Source organism: Harmonia axyridis, chromosome 4 (genome assembly GCF_914767665.1).
Source record: "Harmonia axyridis chromosome 4, icHarAxyr1.1, whole genome shotgun sequence".
Classification (NCBI taxonomy): Eukaryota; Metazoa; Arthropoda; class Insecta; order Coleoptera; family Coccinellidae; genus Harmonia; species Harmonia axyridis.
In genome coordinates, this window is record NC_059504.1 from 22,624,638 (window position 1) to 22,642,107 (window position 17,470).

Below are 17,470 nucleotides of genomic sequence, written 5' to 3' on the forward strand. Positions count from 1 at the left end.
CCTTCCTATTACCGACATCGACCTATGAATCCCGGCTAAGAGAAATTTCAATAACGAAGATGACACCCACCGAAATACGAAAAACCAAATTGCTACCTGATGTTGACGTTCCCCGATGTAGACAAAAATTTCCGAATGTGACCGAATAGAGAATTTTTTAGTTAGTTTATGGTTAACTGTAATCAAAATTGTAGAAATATTTTTTGAATTAGTGCCTTACCGTTTAGAATATGATTTTTTATTTTCAAACAGCTGTATACAGTTAGCACCTCTCAGTGTATATAACTCACAGTTTTTTTTAGAGTTGTTAGATTGTTGTGGAAAACTGAGCAATAAACTCTTATATTATTATTATTATTATATATTTATATGAATTAAAATGTTTTCAAGTTATAAGAGCATGAGGGAATTGTAAAACGGCGTGAAATGAAAAAAATCTCATAACTTATTTTTTACTGGTGCTACAAACATGAAACAAAAACATTCTACTGGGATTTTTTTTTTCATTAGAATCCATTGGTGTAATCACTTGTTTTTTATTGTCATTAATTGCGAAGTTATAATTTATACTGGTTACAATACAGTTTTCGAATGTAAACCAAAAAAATTTCGCTTTTTTCCCCTTCAAAAGAATTTGTAAAATTATATATAAATTTCTTATCATCAGTATACTTCAGTTAATTAATATATTCGGTGGCCACCAAAGGCTACGGATTCAATACCGTAAGATTTTTTTCTTTGTTCACATTTAAAGAACAACATTTATCAATTTGAAAATATTGGAATGATGAAACAATCTAATGTTAAATCTGGAGACCTTGGAGCCCATCGAATATATTAATTATCTGAAGTTCACAGATCATCATAGATAGACACTTGGTTGATTTGCCGGGTAAAATTGAAACTTTTTTATAGTCTGATATGAATAAGAAATTAATACATATATCAGTTCAGTATATTTTTGAAAAAGAAAAAATGCGAAATTTTTCATTATAGAAATGTTAACACCAACGGATTCTAACAAAAAAGTGCCTGTAAAATGATTGCTTTTTATGTTTAAAGCACCTGTATCAAAGAAGTTATGAGAACTCTTCTTTCCACGTAATTTTCTAATTTTGTTTAATAGCTCGAAAATAATTGAATTTAAAAGGTTGCGGTTTTCATCAAATCAATTCTCTCAAAAATCGAGCCTGAAAATGTACCTTCAAAAGGTGTTCTGATATCCCCACAATGGACAACGAATTTGGGACACCCGAGACATACAGATCTTTTTGTTCGAAAGAGTCCTAAATTATCTCATAATGTATATATTGAAAACCTCTAGATATCTTCCTCAATATTGATTTTTGTTTCATTATTTTCAAAGCCTTTTCAAACCTTTGGAATTGTTCGAAAAAAAACTCACCCCCCTGCACTGAAATATTGACAGCTTGCGTTTTGAAATATCTAGAATAGTTGCGGCAGAAAATATTATATTCAGAATGATTTTTGTATCAAATTCAGAATCTTCTCGGAAAATAAATTTGTATATTTGCTTGAATTCTGGTGTGAAAATCGGTTGTTATACCGTACTGTTTTTCTGAGTGATGATATTTTTTGAGATAAAATCGAGCAATTGAATGAAAAAAATATTTTTCTGAAATTTGTCCATAAATAATAACGAAATCGCAAACATTCATTGCCACGATACTACTGAATATGATATTACATTTTTTGTTTACGTTTCGAGAGGATATTAAACCATAGTGCAAAATTTGTATTCTGCCTGTTTTTGTTTGGACGCTCTGTATCATCAGCTGATTATGAAATCGAGGTGGACTCAAAATATATCCTATCACGAAATATACTGTTTTATCAAAATTTTTTTTAAGTAAACAATTTCAGTATCATACTTTCGTTGGAGAATGACATTGAGTTGTCGCATTTATGGAAATGAATCAGAGATAAAAGGATCAAAGGTTTTGAGTGGAAGAAAAATATAGTATACATTATGATGTAATCGACTGCATTCATATGGCGAAAATAATATTTTTATCTTAAATTACTATTCAACTTCAGGTTCCCTCCAAATATCCTAGCAAATTATAATAATTATGAATATTTGATTCGTATGTTGTTTGATCATTCACGCTGGAGAAAACAGGAAATTGTTTGATTTGATGTTTTTTTATATTAGCCCTTCTAAATAATACGATGATAATATTATGTGAGAATTAATTGAGAAATTATGTATTAATTGAATGCCAATCAGCTTTCTTCTCAATTATCCAAATGGATTATTGTGGTAAATAGGATAAATTGAACATTTGAAGAAATGTCGAACCTTTTATACTATAAAAAATCATCAGGTTCAATATGATTATGAAGGTCTAAGACTTTTGTATACTCTTTATTCATTCCCCCAACCTTTCGGCTCCATCTTGGAGTATTCTTCAGGGTTTATAATACAAAATTCAAGCATTACCAATTTTAAGAGCTGGAACAAATATTTATTTATATTCAATTAGAGGTTTTAATAATCTGTCTTCAATTGTCATGAACAAAATATACGCTGCAATACCCAATCTTCCATAATCAATGTTAAAAATCCCAAAAACTAGGACATAACTACGATATCTATCAATTTTTTCAATTACTAAAGACCACCGAAAAACATTCACTCTTACATATCACAATTTCTGAAATGCCAGTCTCGCGCTCTGTCCTATTTCTGATATACGTGTTAAATAATTATGAATTGCTAACATACATATTATAATAAATTTCATCAACCTCTTAAATGTCTGTACATATATCAATACTGGTTCTACGTTTACCTATTTCAGTAGGTCAATATTTCCTAGTAACAGTATTAATATATGTACTGACATTGATGAAGTTGATAAGATTATTGTAATACCTTATATTAGAAATACAACAGAATGCGAATCCTGTAGAAATACAAATTGACAGATGAGGGTGTGTGTACACTACCTTTCTCACTAGGTTCTTCATTGCAGATTTATTTTGATTCTGTGGGGAAATGGCTAGATCGATTCTTTCAATGTTTCGAACAAACCTTGGCATTGGAGTTGAGAATATACTTACTGTTTCTTGTCAAAAAAAGGTTATAGTTTATGTTTTATTTGAAAGGTTTATCAATCTATCTCAATTATTTCAATGATTTATTTCAAAATTTAACATTCCATTGAGACTTTTTCAAAATCAATAAACGTTTTCTTGTATTTCGATTTAAAAATTCAGAATATCAATTTCATTCGAAGTAAAAAAAAAATGAGAATATTATAAAATAAAAAAGCGATAAATAACAACTGGACCATAGGAGTGTCTTAGAAAAATTGGTTATTCCATGATAATGAAAAAACTTTGTAATTCATCATTGAAATAATCGAGATACCATTGAAAACTCTTCAAATATTAAAGTGATTTAAAACAAAATGTTCGATCTCATGAGCTTTTTCACTCGATTTACTGGTGGGTTTGTTTGTATAACTAACTTTCGTGGGGTAATGATCTAGGTTGACACTATTAACACACTGTTTAAGTAATATGATTGTATATTACATATAAATAGATAATTTAAGATTTAGAAATGAATAATTATTAGTGATGCTGTTAAGCTGTGTATTATGCTTGTTTTACGATTGGAACTGACTGAGAGTGAGCTTTTGGGGTGGTGCGTCAAGCTCAAGGGATGCTGATAATGCGCATGGCATAAATTAAGTCATTCGCAATCGATAGAAATCAATACACAAAAAATTTGAATATTTCACCAGAGATTTTTTGAATTTGCAATATTGATTATGGAAGATTGGGTGATTAGAGAGTGTTGCAGAGTGATAACCTTTTTGTTCTTGACGATTAGAAGCAGATTGTAGAAAGAAAGAAAAGAACTTTGCATTGAATATGAGTAGTTTTGTTTCAGCTCTGAATTTTGTAACGTTTCAATGAAATGAATAAACATAAAGTAAAAAGGAGTTTTCAGTAGATTTGGAGCTTCATTTGAATTATGCTTCATTCGACTATTATATAAACAAAATCAACCTTTAAATATTTCTAAAATTCAATTGATTTAATGCATAGGTCTTCTGATAAAATTACTAAAAAGCCACAAACCTGGTTGTGGTACACTGAGAGAAAGAAGTGTTTATGAAATTATCGAAAATGCATTATAGTTAATAAATAATTTATTGGATATATGGACAAATAAATATTAGTTTCATGGAAATGAATAATTTATTTGAAATGCCATCAATAATCACCATTCATTAATACACTTCATTTATTTACGGATAACTTATATTAATAATACTAAAGAGATATCCATTTGAAGGAAATAAATATAGTTGAGGTTAATATATCATTGAGTAATAATTAATAAACCTTATTTATATGTAATATGTATCCATGCTGAACGAAAAAAAATATTTCAATTCAGTAATGGTTAACGTATTTCTTAGATTATTATTTTGGTTGTTTCTATTATTCGATTGTTAGGGTCTGAGAAGAACCATTTGCCAAATAAGGTAATTTTTTAGAGTTCATATTGAGGGTATACGGGTTTGAACCCTAGTTATATTGATCGCATATGTTCCCTCTAACCACTGTTCTGCCAACAACACTAATAACTGGTACAGGTACAAACGATTTAAACCCAAAATTCGTTACATATGTGCTAAGTGGCGTTCAATAAGCCTATAGTAACACAGATTTTATGTTTAAAAAGGAAATTCAAATCAAAGGAAAAGTTCAAGGACAGATCCTTCAAGGAGAACTTTTCCACAGATTGGATCGCTAGAATTATGTTAGTTTGTTAATTATTAATAAATCCTATATTCTGAGTGAATAAATTATTGAATTCTTGTAAGTTTATTTATAAATACTAAACTAAATACTATAAATTTATTGATTTGTTGAGAATGAATTTATGTTATTTTTGGAGATAACGTGAGTTCATATAAATTATGTATAATCGAAATATATTAAATATTATCAAATACCTTGTAAACAAATATTTTATTCTCTATTAATAAACTTTTTTGAATGCATAATTTAAATTTAAATGAATATATTAAATATGAATCTGCTGTAATAGTTGTGAATAAATAACCTCCAAATAAGTGCTTCATAAAAAAAAAATATGTAGATCTCTCAGTGTATTAATGAAAATGTAATACCCTGGATTCCTTCTATTAGAAAAAATTCAGTTTCTCTTGAGTTGAACGCAATCAGCTATTTTCGATTAAACGTCTTGTTTATAGCATTCACAGTTCCGAAATGTCCTTATCTCCTTCATTTCCGACGACAAAACATACGGAACGAGTAAGGCCAACAATCAAATGTCCTTATGTTGAATTTTCTCTCTATCTCTAAGCTAAGGTTATTATCGTCGTATATCTTTCACGAGAATTTCTCTCCCCCCTTATTCACTAGTTGGCTATAAATTTTCCGATATCTCAACGAATCGAAGATGAACTTAATGAGGTATGTCCTAGAATTTCATGGTTGATTCATATGTTAGTCATATTCAACGTCCCCTTGCCAACTTGGATTGAAACGAAATCTGGAATGGCATATCGAAATTTTTCGAACGAATAATTTTATTGTTTCTGGTAATGGAATTTCGGAATCAATCGACATCTGGATGTGTGTTTTATATATTCCAACTGGAAATGAAAATGTTTTTTTATCATTCTGTGAATCGTGTTTTCGGCAGCATTACGTTGGCTGAATAATTTTACGGATTTTTATAGTTTTAGATTATGATGGGAATTAAAATCGATTTGGTGAACTCGTAAAATTTTTTTCGAAGTTTGTTATTTTCGCCCATGTTGAATTAATATCCAAAATTTTCGAACTCTTTGGATTAGATAAGATGTAATTTATTTTTTCGGCAACCGTCTGGGAAGTGCTCACTTCCCGGACGCTTTTACTCTGAGAAAGTAGCATTTCCCGGCCTAGTCCGGAAAGTACGTACTTCCCGGACTAGGCCGGAAAAGAATCATAGAATCCATAGCAACCGAGATAACGGCTGACAGTTCATATGAAATTAGTTGTCAAAAATTTGCATGTTTTTTGATCGCAATCGCAATAAAATATGGAAAGCAGCAGCGATAGTGTTATTTTACATGGTTGCCGAAAAAATATTGTACGCAACACGCCCGAAAATGGTTTTTTTGGACTCACAGACTTCCAGGACTCGCTTACGCTCGTCCTGGAATTTTGTCTATTCGTCCAAAAAAACCCTATTTTCCGGACTTTTTACGTAAATTACTATTAGTCGGTATGACTAGACTTTAAATGTTTTCAATTGCATGATTGAATTGTATTCGTAAGCCTTGTAGTTGTTTTTACAGAAACCTATAAGGGTTTATGATAATGACCATATAGTTTTATCGAGCGAAAATATTTAATTTTTCATGTTTGTTTTTGAGAGCTTGTTTGGAAAAAAGCTATTCACAAAATGAATTTCACAATGAAGTAATCAAGGAAAATAATGTTTTTATAATGGTGCATCTGAGTTTCGTTTATTAAAAAAAAACATCTTGGTTTGTTCGTTCAGTTATCGCATATCCAAAATCAACAATATCATTAAAATACAGTTTATATACATAGGCGTACAACTTTGCTTCCGCCGTTTTATTTCCGAAATTCGAGGCTTTATTGTAAAAAACAGGTCATACATTTAAGATTCAAAGTGTTGTCTATTGCTGGCCAGCGTACGAATCCTGCGTTGAAAAAACTGGTCAGCTTTTCAAGCGATCCAATTTTTTACCACTTTATAAGACCGGAAATGCTGATCAGCCAGGCCTTGTGCCATTGATCGAAGCAGGTGATCGTCCGAGGGAGCAATGTCTGTAGAATACGGCGGGTGGGGTATGACTTCCCATTTCAACTTTTCTGAGTATACATTAACCACTTTCGCAACATGGGGTTGAGCATTGTCATGCTGTAAAATCACTTTATCATGACTCTCGTTATATTGCGGCCGGTTGGCTTTAGTGCTCGACTCAAACGCATTAATTGCGTTCGATAACGATCGCCTGTGATCGTTTCAGTCGGTTTTAACATTTCATAATACACTACGCTGAGCTGGTCCCACTAAATACCTAGCATGACCTTGGAACCGTGAATATTTGGTTTGGTCATCGATGTGGAATCATGGTCGGGATATCCATATGATTTTCTGCGCTTGGAATTACCGTAATGAACCCATTTTTCGTCTCCAGTCACAATCCGATTCAGAAATCCCTTCCGTCTTTGCCTTGCAAGAGGTTGTTTACAATCAAACAAATGCCGTTCGACATATTTCGGCTTCAACTCGTACAGTACCCAATTTCCTTGTTTCTGAATCACTCCCATGACTTTCAGGCGTTTTGAAATAGTTTGTTGCGTCATTCCCAATGATCCTGCCAATTCTTGTTGCATTTGACACGAATCTTGATCAATTAATGGCTCCAATTCTGCACCTTCGAAAACCTTCTCTCCTCCACCGCCATGCTGGTGTTCGACGTCAAAATCGCCGTTCTTGAAGCGTTGAAACCACTCTCGATATGTTCTTTCACTAAAAGCGTAATCATATTGATGCAGAAAATTAAAACCACCCACAAATGATGAGAATTTGGCTCATAAGCTGACATGTTTAATCGACAATAACTTTATGATGCAGACACAAATCGACTAATATTTCGATGCGATTATTTATTCGACAAGAAATTCAAGATGACAAGATCATCCAACACCGATGGTGTTCCGTACATCTAAACATCATCATCATTGCCCATTTAAAATTTTTTTGGAAGATAAGTGGATATTAAAGCGGAATAAGTAATCTATTGCCAAAGGATCGATTTCATAGATAACCGAAAATTTTATTTATTAAAAATGAACGTCTGCTGATTGAAACCGAAATTTGTCTCTTTTGAACTGACGAAAAATTAGTTCATACAATGAGTGTGCATGTGCAAATTCTACCGACCTACTATGTTTTAACTATGTTGGTAACACTTACTTCCCGTTATTATGGGAATACAATATTTGCACAGACTCTAGATCTGTATTATTATGTTAAAAATATCACTTTACCCCAACTTTGACAAATAATATATGTTCTTTAAACATTCGAAATATGTATTCACTTATTCCACACATGACACTTCTCTCCACTATGCACATCAACTGGATAGACCGAAGTAATCAAACAACCAAAACTGAAATATCTCTTGGAGTTCATTTCAACACATGATTTTCTGTTTAACAAGGAAGTAATGAATAAAAATGCACTGTTTCTGCGTCTTTTTTTTGGGTTGAAGTATCCCATGAGATGAATAATAAAGCTCAGTGTAAAATTTGCTGCGTTTTTGAAACCGCAACGAGTTACATATTTCCGTTAGCCCTTCAGGGATTCAACAAGTGAATCCGAGCGTGCTTTGCAGGTATTAAAGATTCAAAATGCAAGTTCAGAAAGTTTTTTTTCTCATGGCGGAAGTTGTAATGGTGTCCTGCCGGGCTATATGTTGCTTTAAACGTTGGCTAACATAATGGACCGGATTTATCTGACTTTCAGAAGTTAAGCTCCGAGTTAACTCTGTCGATTAGGAATAGGGAAACATATTTTTGGGACGAAGCAAGCTATTTTATTTTCGTGGGATCACATACAACGGAGACATGGGTTTGGAGATTTATTCTTCTTAGTTCTATCAAGATCTAAATTTAACCTAGTAGATACCTGCATCTGTTTTTATGACCTTCGGGTTTATGTACTTTTGGAAGTAGAAGATAATAAGTAGATACTTTTCAATATGTTTGAGCTATATCATTGTTTTACTACACTCAATTTCAACTAATATTATATGGAATATAGTATTGCTGACCAAGGAGCAAAAGAAGGTAAAAGGGAATGAAAATATCAAGATTATTTCTAGAATTTCGAAAACACCTTTAAATCTCCAATACCGAGAAGATGCTATAAGATCTCTTGGTTAGTTCGAATAATTTTTCAGAAATTGTCCCTATCGATTTCAAGGGATTATTGAGTGGTATTTTCATCTCCAGCCAGCTAGATTTGTTGATCGATGTGAACTTATTCGCTTGATTCCAGTCTGTTGCTCACTAAACATGCAGTTCTGTAGGAACATTTCATAAAACATAAACAAGTAGGAGAGATCATCTATACCTCAACTTGGCACAACTCTATGAATGTCCATTCACGTTCCAAATTGACTGTTTGAAATAACGAACATAATAATTTTGAAATACGCAAAAATTTGATTATATTGTTTATTTCATGAAATACTGTGTGCTAAGCTACCCTTAGTCAGCCCACTTGTTGATAATATTAGGTGTACTTTACTTCCGCTGTGTTGCAATAGACGGCTGTAGCGGTAAGTGGTAGTCTAAATAAATAGATCGTATAGATGTCACATAATAAGCTTAGGTATTTGTAAACATAACACCATCGAAATATTAGTCGATTTGTGTCTGCATCATAAAGTTATTCTCGATTAAACATGTTAGCTTACGAGTGAACAGCTGCTTGCAAGTCAAAGAAGAAAGGGATTTCTGCATCGTGATTGAAGACGAAAAATGGGTTTATTACGATAACCCCAAGCGCAGAAAATCATGAGGATATCACGGCCATGCTTCCACGTCGACGGCCAAACCGAATATCCACGTTTCCAAGGTCATGCTCAGTATTTGGTGGGACCAGCTCGGTGTAGTGTGTAATATTATGAGTTGTTAAAACCGACTGAAACAATCACAGGTGATCGTTATCGAACGCAATTAATGCGTTCGAGCCAAGCATTGAAAGACAAACGGCCGCAATACAACAAGAGACATAATAAAGTGATATTGTCAGCATGACAATACTCGACCCTATGTTGCGAAAGTGGTCAAGACATACTTGGAAACTTCGAAACGGGAAGTCCTACCCCACCGCCGTATTTTTCAGACGTTGCTCCTTCGGACTATCTCTTCATCCATAATAATGCCTATCCAAAAAGTAACTCATAGTCAATATCATAAGAGACATGAAACCTTTGTTGTTCTACAAGAAGCCTGATCACAGCAAAAATTCCAGCTCATTCAAAGTACGCCTAGATAGAGTAATTCTGTGATAAACTCCAGAGAAAGACATACTCTCTTTTAATCTACTGCTATTGGCATATTTCATGTACAAACTTTCATCTCTTAAATTTGAAAATTCATTGTTATATGAGTTTAAAATTTGTTCCTAGGTGTACTTCAATGCCTTCAATAGCAACACATTAATATAAGAACTAAATTTTTATTTTATATTGATCATGTTTTGATATTTCAACATCGTTTCATATCAGTATAAAGATTCAGACAATATCCCTAGAATTTTGCTTTGTGTGTAAACTCTGTTCGTATAATGTAACTCTCAATATTCAAACGATTGAATCGGAGAAAATCGATCCCTCTAGTGCCCGAATCAGAAAAACCGCTGAGCGATCCCTATCTTCTTCGAGAGTAAAATTTCCAGTCCACAAAGCCCCCACATTAGGGGAGAATAACCCTTCTTGATCCGGATGCATCCACAAAGCTCATAGTGCCTGAAGCTAACTCCGAAACTAATTTCGAACAGTTCGTTTTTCAGCTGCAGTTCCTTGAAATGCCAATTAATTTCGGAGACGTTGAAATCAATTTCGTATCTGAGAGATACAAATGTCTCTCGATCTTTTCGGTTACATATTGGGGAAGTTTTTCTTTCGTAAACTGTGAGATCAACGAGAAGGGAACGTTTTTTCTGAATATTGAAATTCGAAGTTATAAGTTATATGAAACGATCATTCAGATATAGGGGTTTTGAAGTCACTTCTTGATTGGTGTCACTATCGACTTTGTCATTCAAGCCCATAAATCATAACTCAATAAGTCCCGAGGCTGGCCAATAGATGCCACAGCCAGTTGCATACCACTTATTTCCTGTTAGTTCCAAGTAGGATGTTTTAAATACTGTTTCTCTAATTCTGTGGTTATTCCGTTCATTCTTCGACATCTTGTAGAACAAAATCGTGCGAGAATATATCAGAAACGCACAGTTCTCATGGTTTTATTTTATTATTATATGTTGGTACTCCGAACTTTCCGCCACGGCTTTATCTGTCAATTCATCAATTTGCCTTAGAGAAATCAGTTCTGCCAACCAACATTTTTCAATGCAAAAATCACTAAATGATATTTATGGAAATATTTCATTATTTTCAATAAAAATGCAATGAATTCGAGAAAATAATGTATGATACTCGTACAGAAGTCTAATTCTACCACTCGTTCATTCCAAAGAATATCAATGCCTTCTGCACTTGTATTATAAATAACTATATGTTCACTGATAAGATTTTGTTTGAGATAATTCTTGTGACTCGGTTCGGCATGGTTTCCTTTTTCCTATTCTTTCTTAAGGCGGCTATAAACTGGCATCCATGCGTGAAATGTTATAAGTACGACAAGCATGTATATGACACCTATGCGTGTCATTGATGGTCAGCACACAGACCAGATATTTCGTTTGTCAGACATGGCAGTCTGGTAGTGAACGATGATTGAAGTTTTTGTTATCATTTGGTTCAATTTCTTGTAGTTTTCCTCAACAAATCCTTATACAGGGTGGCCATTTGAAAACGAAACATACGAGATTACAGACGAAATAAAGTTTTTCGATAGAAATGCTCGGACAGGTCGATTTCTGTTTCGAGGGGGACAACTTAAGATGTAGGTTACGGACGCATAGCGCTTCAACCCTTGCTGCTACAACCCCCACCCCCAATTTTTGAATAGGGAAGATGGGGTGAATGATACCTCAATTTAAAGGTATTTTTATACTGATTTGAGCACAGTAATTGTTTTTTCATTTTATGCATTAGTTCTCGAAATATTCATGCGTTAGTTAGTTAGGAAGGAAGCCACAGTCATGGTTGTTTTGAAGCTCAAAATGTCGATTTTTCACAAAACACTACAAGTGCCATGAAAACACCACTTCATTTTCAAATACTCAGTTAAGAATATTTCGAGAACTAATGCATAAAATGAAAAAACAATTACTGTGCTGAAATCAGTATAAAAATACCTTTCAAATGAGGTATCACTCACCCCATCTTCCCTATTCAAAATTTGGGGGTGAGGGTTGTAGTAGCAAGAGTTGAAGCGCTATGCGTCCGTAACCTACATCTTAAGTTGTCCCCCTCGAAACAGAAATCGACCTGTCCGAGCATTTCTATCGAAAAACTTTATTTCGTCTGTAATCTCGTCTGTTTCGTTTTCAAATGGCCACCCTGTATAGACTCTTCACTTGTTCTGTTCATATAATAATTTGAGTTTGTTTGCCATAGGCATAGATAACTATGAATTCAAGCTTATTGATGCATGTTTGTCGTTCAAGAATTAAGGCCAGTGCGTAATTCTTGTGTGTTATACATGTGTGTTGATTTTTATCCATATACTGTTGAGCATCACCGAAAGAGTAAGATTGTTTTAACTAGGGCCGTCGCAAGAGAGGAGGCAGGGTAGGCGGTCGCCTAGGGCGGCAAACTTCAACGGCGGCTTTTCAAGCTTGATAAACAAAAATCACATTTGTGTAGAAATTCAAAGTACCGAATGAGATTTTATTCGGTCAGCAACAACAGGAAGGAATACCGACAAATTTAATCAACATCAAAAACCATCTAGGGTGCCGCATTATGCTTTATACTCATAAATATCCAGATGTCGCGTAATCCTGTAATCCTGTTCACGAGTTATTGACGCTAAAAAAATACATGCACTAATCAGTCTTGTCGGCTTTCGCTTTGCTGAACGTTGCCGAATTTAATTGCCACTTGAGGCGGCTTCTGGATTATTTTTCTTTCCAATTGTCCAATCAGAATGTTGATTTCTCAGAATGGAATGCAAAATATACGGGAAACGATTGCATTTCATTATTTCCAAATTATACTTCTTAAGAAATATAAGAGGTTTTATTATTTGATACCACACTTCAATATATTATAATATTTTTCATTTTTTATATCAATTGAAAAGTGTTGGGCGTGGGCGCATTCAAATTGAAAATACTTTTCCATCCGCATAATCCGATGTTTTACCCTATAATCTCAAAGGAAAAGAAACATGTTCAAGCTTTTTATGAAATCAAAACTGGGGCGGCAAATAATAGAGGGCGGCATTATTTACTTTTTCTGAAAAATCTGGATTCCTGGAAGAATAAATTGTATAATTTTTTTTATTTCAACGAATTTTACAAATGATTTTTTTCATCCAATTCACTAATCTTAAACATCTTTGCATCGGGCATGCCTGCAACATCTATTTAAATTGAAAATAATAGTTCATCTGCATCATCCGGTTGTTTTATTTAATCATATCAAAGAAAAAAAAACTAAATGTTCGAGCGTTTCATGAAGAATCTGAAACATTCATTCAATTCATATATTTCATCATTCATTCACAAGAATTCAGTTGAGCACGTTTATTGTTTATTACATTCCACGTTCACTAAATCATGTATTCGATTTGAATTTGAATCCACAAAAGATAAGTAGGTACACTTTAAATTCATTTTTTCTTTCCTAAAATACTTTTCATAAAAAAAGTGTGAAGTTTTCCTCACTAAATTTATAAAGTGTACAACTTTGCTTCCGCTGTTTTGCAATAGATGGCTGTAGCGGTAACTGGTAGACGAAATAAATTGATCGTAGATTTCATAGAATAAGCTTAGGTATTATAATTCACGTCATTTGCTGGAGGTTTTAATTTACTGTTTTAGTTTGAAGAAATCTGTGGCCGAAGCTCATCGAATGCTCCCAAATACCTATGGTGAGGCCGCTATTAGTGAAAGAGCGTGCCGAGAGTGGTTTCAACGTTTCAAGACGGTGATTATGACGTCGAAGACCAGCATGGGGTTGGAAGAGAGAAGGTTTTCGAAGATGCAGAATTGGAGGCAGTATTTGATCAAGACTCGTGTCAAACGCCCAATTGGCAGGATCACTGGGAGTGTCGAAACAAGCTATTTCAAAACGCCATGCGAATGACTCAGAAGCTAGGAAATTAGGTGCCGTACGAGTTGAAACCTAGATATGTTGAACGGCGTTTGTTTGCTTGTGAACAGTTCCTTGCAAGGCAAAGGTGCATCGCATTGTGACTGGATACGAAAAATTGAGTTCATTACGATAATCCCAAACGCAGAAAACCATGGAGATGAGCTTCCTCGTCGACGACCAAACCGAATATTCACGGTTTCAAGGTAATGCTATGTATTTGATGGGACCAGCTCCGAGACCAGCTCGGCATAGTATATTATGAGTTGTTAAAACCAACTGAAGCAATCACAGGCGATCGTTATCGAAGGCAATTAATGCGTTTGAGCCGAAGTGGTCAAGACATACTTGGAAACGTTGAAATGGGAAGTCCTATCTCATCCGCCGTATTCTCCAGACGTTGCTCTCTTGGACAATCACTTGTTTCGATCAATGTCATACGGCTTGGCTGACCAGCACTTCCGGTCTTGAGAAGAAGTAAAAAATTTGATCGATTCGTGGATCGCTTCAAAAAATGACCAGTTTTTTCAACGCGGGATTCGTACGGTACCCGATAGATGGGAGAAAGTAAAAGTATTGTCTATCGCTGTCCAGCGATGGCCAGCGATGTTTTGATTTATAAATGTATAACCACTTTTTTACTATAAAGCCTCGAATTTCGGAAAAAAATTTGATGTTTCCAACCCATAAATTGACATTGACTGAGAAAAGTACTGTCTGCATGAGTTTCAAAGCCTATAATGAGTTATAGTCTAACCAAAGTCACTTGAACTAGTCCAAAAAAACGCTTGGCCATAGATGTTCCTTTGGAGTGGATACCGCGATCCGCTAAATACCGGGGTTTATTTGAAATTATTGTTAGGCAATAAATTCACTAGCCCCAAAGGAATTTTTGGAAACTTGGACAAGCCTTGTATAATAGGAATATTGAGCTTCTTTCAAGTGACTTTGGATATACTGTACCTAATGATATAAATCATTCATGAAGAAAGTAAAACTTCTACTGATTACATAAGAACCATAATAGTCTTAAGGAATATTTCGAAGATACAAAGTAGCTTAAATCTTGTGACCTCATTTCATTCGTAGAGCTGAGGGTAATTAGGGATTCACGAGTTGGCTTGATATTCTAGCTACTTGGCTCAAGCTCAAGTTCAAATAGCTAGAGCTTGACTTGAAATCAACTCAAGTTCAAGTCAAAAAGTTGTTTTTCAATCTCAAGTCAAGCCAACAGTATATATTACTCTTTGTACTCAACCTGTTGAACATGCTCATAAAAATGTCTTATGCTATGAAAAATAGGTGCTTTAGTATCTACTCAAGTTCAAGTCAAGTAGTAGTTTTTCAATCTCAAGTCAAGCCAAGTACTCAATAAATAAATACTTGACTTGAGATTGACGAACTACTACTTGACTTGAACTTGAGTAGATACTATAGCACCTATTTTTTATAGCATAAGACATTTTTATGAGCATGTTCAATAGGTATAAAAAATAGGTGCTACAGTATCTACTCAAGTTCAAGTCAAGTAGTAGTTTTTCAATCTCAAGTCAAGCCAATTACTCAATAAATAAATACTTGACTTGAGATTGAAAAACTACTACTTGACTTGAACTTGAGTAGATACTATAGCACCTATTTTTTTTAGCATAAGACCTTTTTATGAGCATGTTCAATAGGTTGAGTACATAGAGTATTGTATATTGTTAACAACCCCGCAACCCCTTGCGCATCTGTGGGATTGATCATTTTCATCCCGCGGATTTACGGGATTGGATTCCCAAATTAAAAGCTTAAGGAATAATTTCATTAGTAGAGCTGAGGGTAATTTATAATTGATTTCAATTAATTCGAAATAAAGAAATAGTGAAATACTTCTAACTTAACTTTTTTGATATGGCAACGTAGCCGACATTTGGACTTAGAGGATTCGAGGATCTCAAGGTCATATACCTATGCTACATGATTTCCGAGTGTAATTTACAATTGACTTGGATTTATCTGAAATAAAGAAAATTCTAGAAATCGAAGCAATTGCGTCACGACGTCCGCGTTCTACCCCCCGAAGTAAGCGCCCGTCTGTCCGGGTTGGCGTCGTTGCCGGAATGCCAGTCGGGGTTTTACGTAATTAGTTGGGGTCGGTGCGATGTATCGGGGGTTACGGGAATTGCGCAACTCTTCCGTCCGAGGCCGCCCGTTCCCCCCCTCGGCCGACGCATGCGCCCCCCGCCGTCGGAATACGCGACGCGACGGCTCCCGACGGCAGTCCCTCGCTATCGCCTGAACGCTTAGCTTGCCCGCGACGCTTCCAAGTCTAAGAATCAGTCAGTGTTCCGAGGTGTGCACACATCAGTTTTAAAAGGCTATCTAACTTCCGTTTTTTCGACTCGACGATTTTCTTCACGAGCGGTGTTACTCGTCCTGTTCGAGTTAGGAAGGTGTTTGCTTAAGAATTTTTGAACTGTTTTCCTGGATTGTACTATTCTGGTTAGTCGACGGCTGTCGTCCGGCAGGATCTTGAGTAAGTGTTCAAATGGAATTAAGTTAGGGAAAATGAGGTGATTTGATGAGATTTTTGGTAGTGTGATTTGATCAGGACACGGAGCGGAAAATTGTGAATTACGTTATCGGAATAGAAAGGTTACTTTCGCTGCGAGAATTGGATGTTTTGGATGCGTTACTCTTCTTTCCTTTCGAAAACTCTTATGACAGTGATTGTCCAAAAAATATTGTGCTCATGACTGACAAAGTTCGAATAATCATATTTTGAATGTGGAATTGTATCGACCTATATTTTCCTTTATCAAACTGTACAAGTTCTGAATCTTTATCAAGTTGGAATCCAAGAAAATGTCCTGTTTTAAGTGCTATCTTTTTTGTGCTAGCATATTTTATATTGCGCTGGTATATTCAGAGGATCTTCGCTTGTCACGGCGGTACACAAATTCTTCGAACAAAATGATGGGTAAATGATATAACGATGACATTGAATTTTCAGAAGTGTAATTTAAATTTCGTTATTCATAGTTCATATCTGTAGTAATGCCGGCAAAAATCACAATTGAAATTGAGTTTCTTTCATTCTGTGGCAGATCCGTACTTTCTGTCATAACTACCTTAAGAAACAAAATCTCAGCTTCACACATATTTCATAGTTAAATTTTATTATTATATGTCGGTAGGTACTCGGAACTCTCCTATCTCGGATTTATCTCTTATCTGTCAAGTTTGTGATATATTATTAATTTCAATGAAAATCCCGTAAATTAGAGAAAATAATGTATACTTGTATAGAAGGCTCATTCTAACAACCGTTCATTCAAAAACTCGCCACTTCGTGGCTAGTTCTTGAATTTTCAATTTGTGGGAGAATATCAATGCCTCCTTCATTTGTATTACAAAAAACTATTTCA

General features: G+C 34.5%; 1 protein-coding gene across 4 annotated transcripts in view; it reads left to right on the forward strand.

Annotated features, from left to right (window-relative positions):
• Positions 1-17,470, forward strand: part of LOC123678246 (muscleblind-like protein) — a 440,933-nt gene that overhangs the window by 102,846 nt on the left and 320,617 nt on the right. Inside the window, exon 1 of one of the 4 annotated variants that reach the window (XM_045615155.1) lies at positions 16,308-16,495. The exons of 2 other annotated variants lie outside the window; for them this stretch is intronic. The gene's annotated coding sequence lies outside the window, so the exon portion shown is untranslated. Of the gene's footprint in view, positions 1-16,307; positions 16,496-17,470 lie in introns of those variants that run through there. One more of the 4 variants, XM_045615160.1, reaches the window with a different exon arrangement.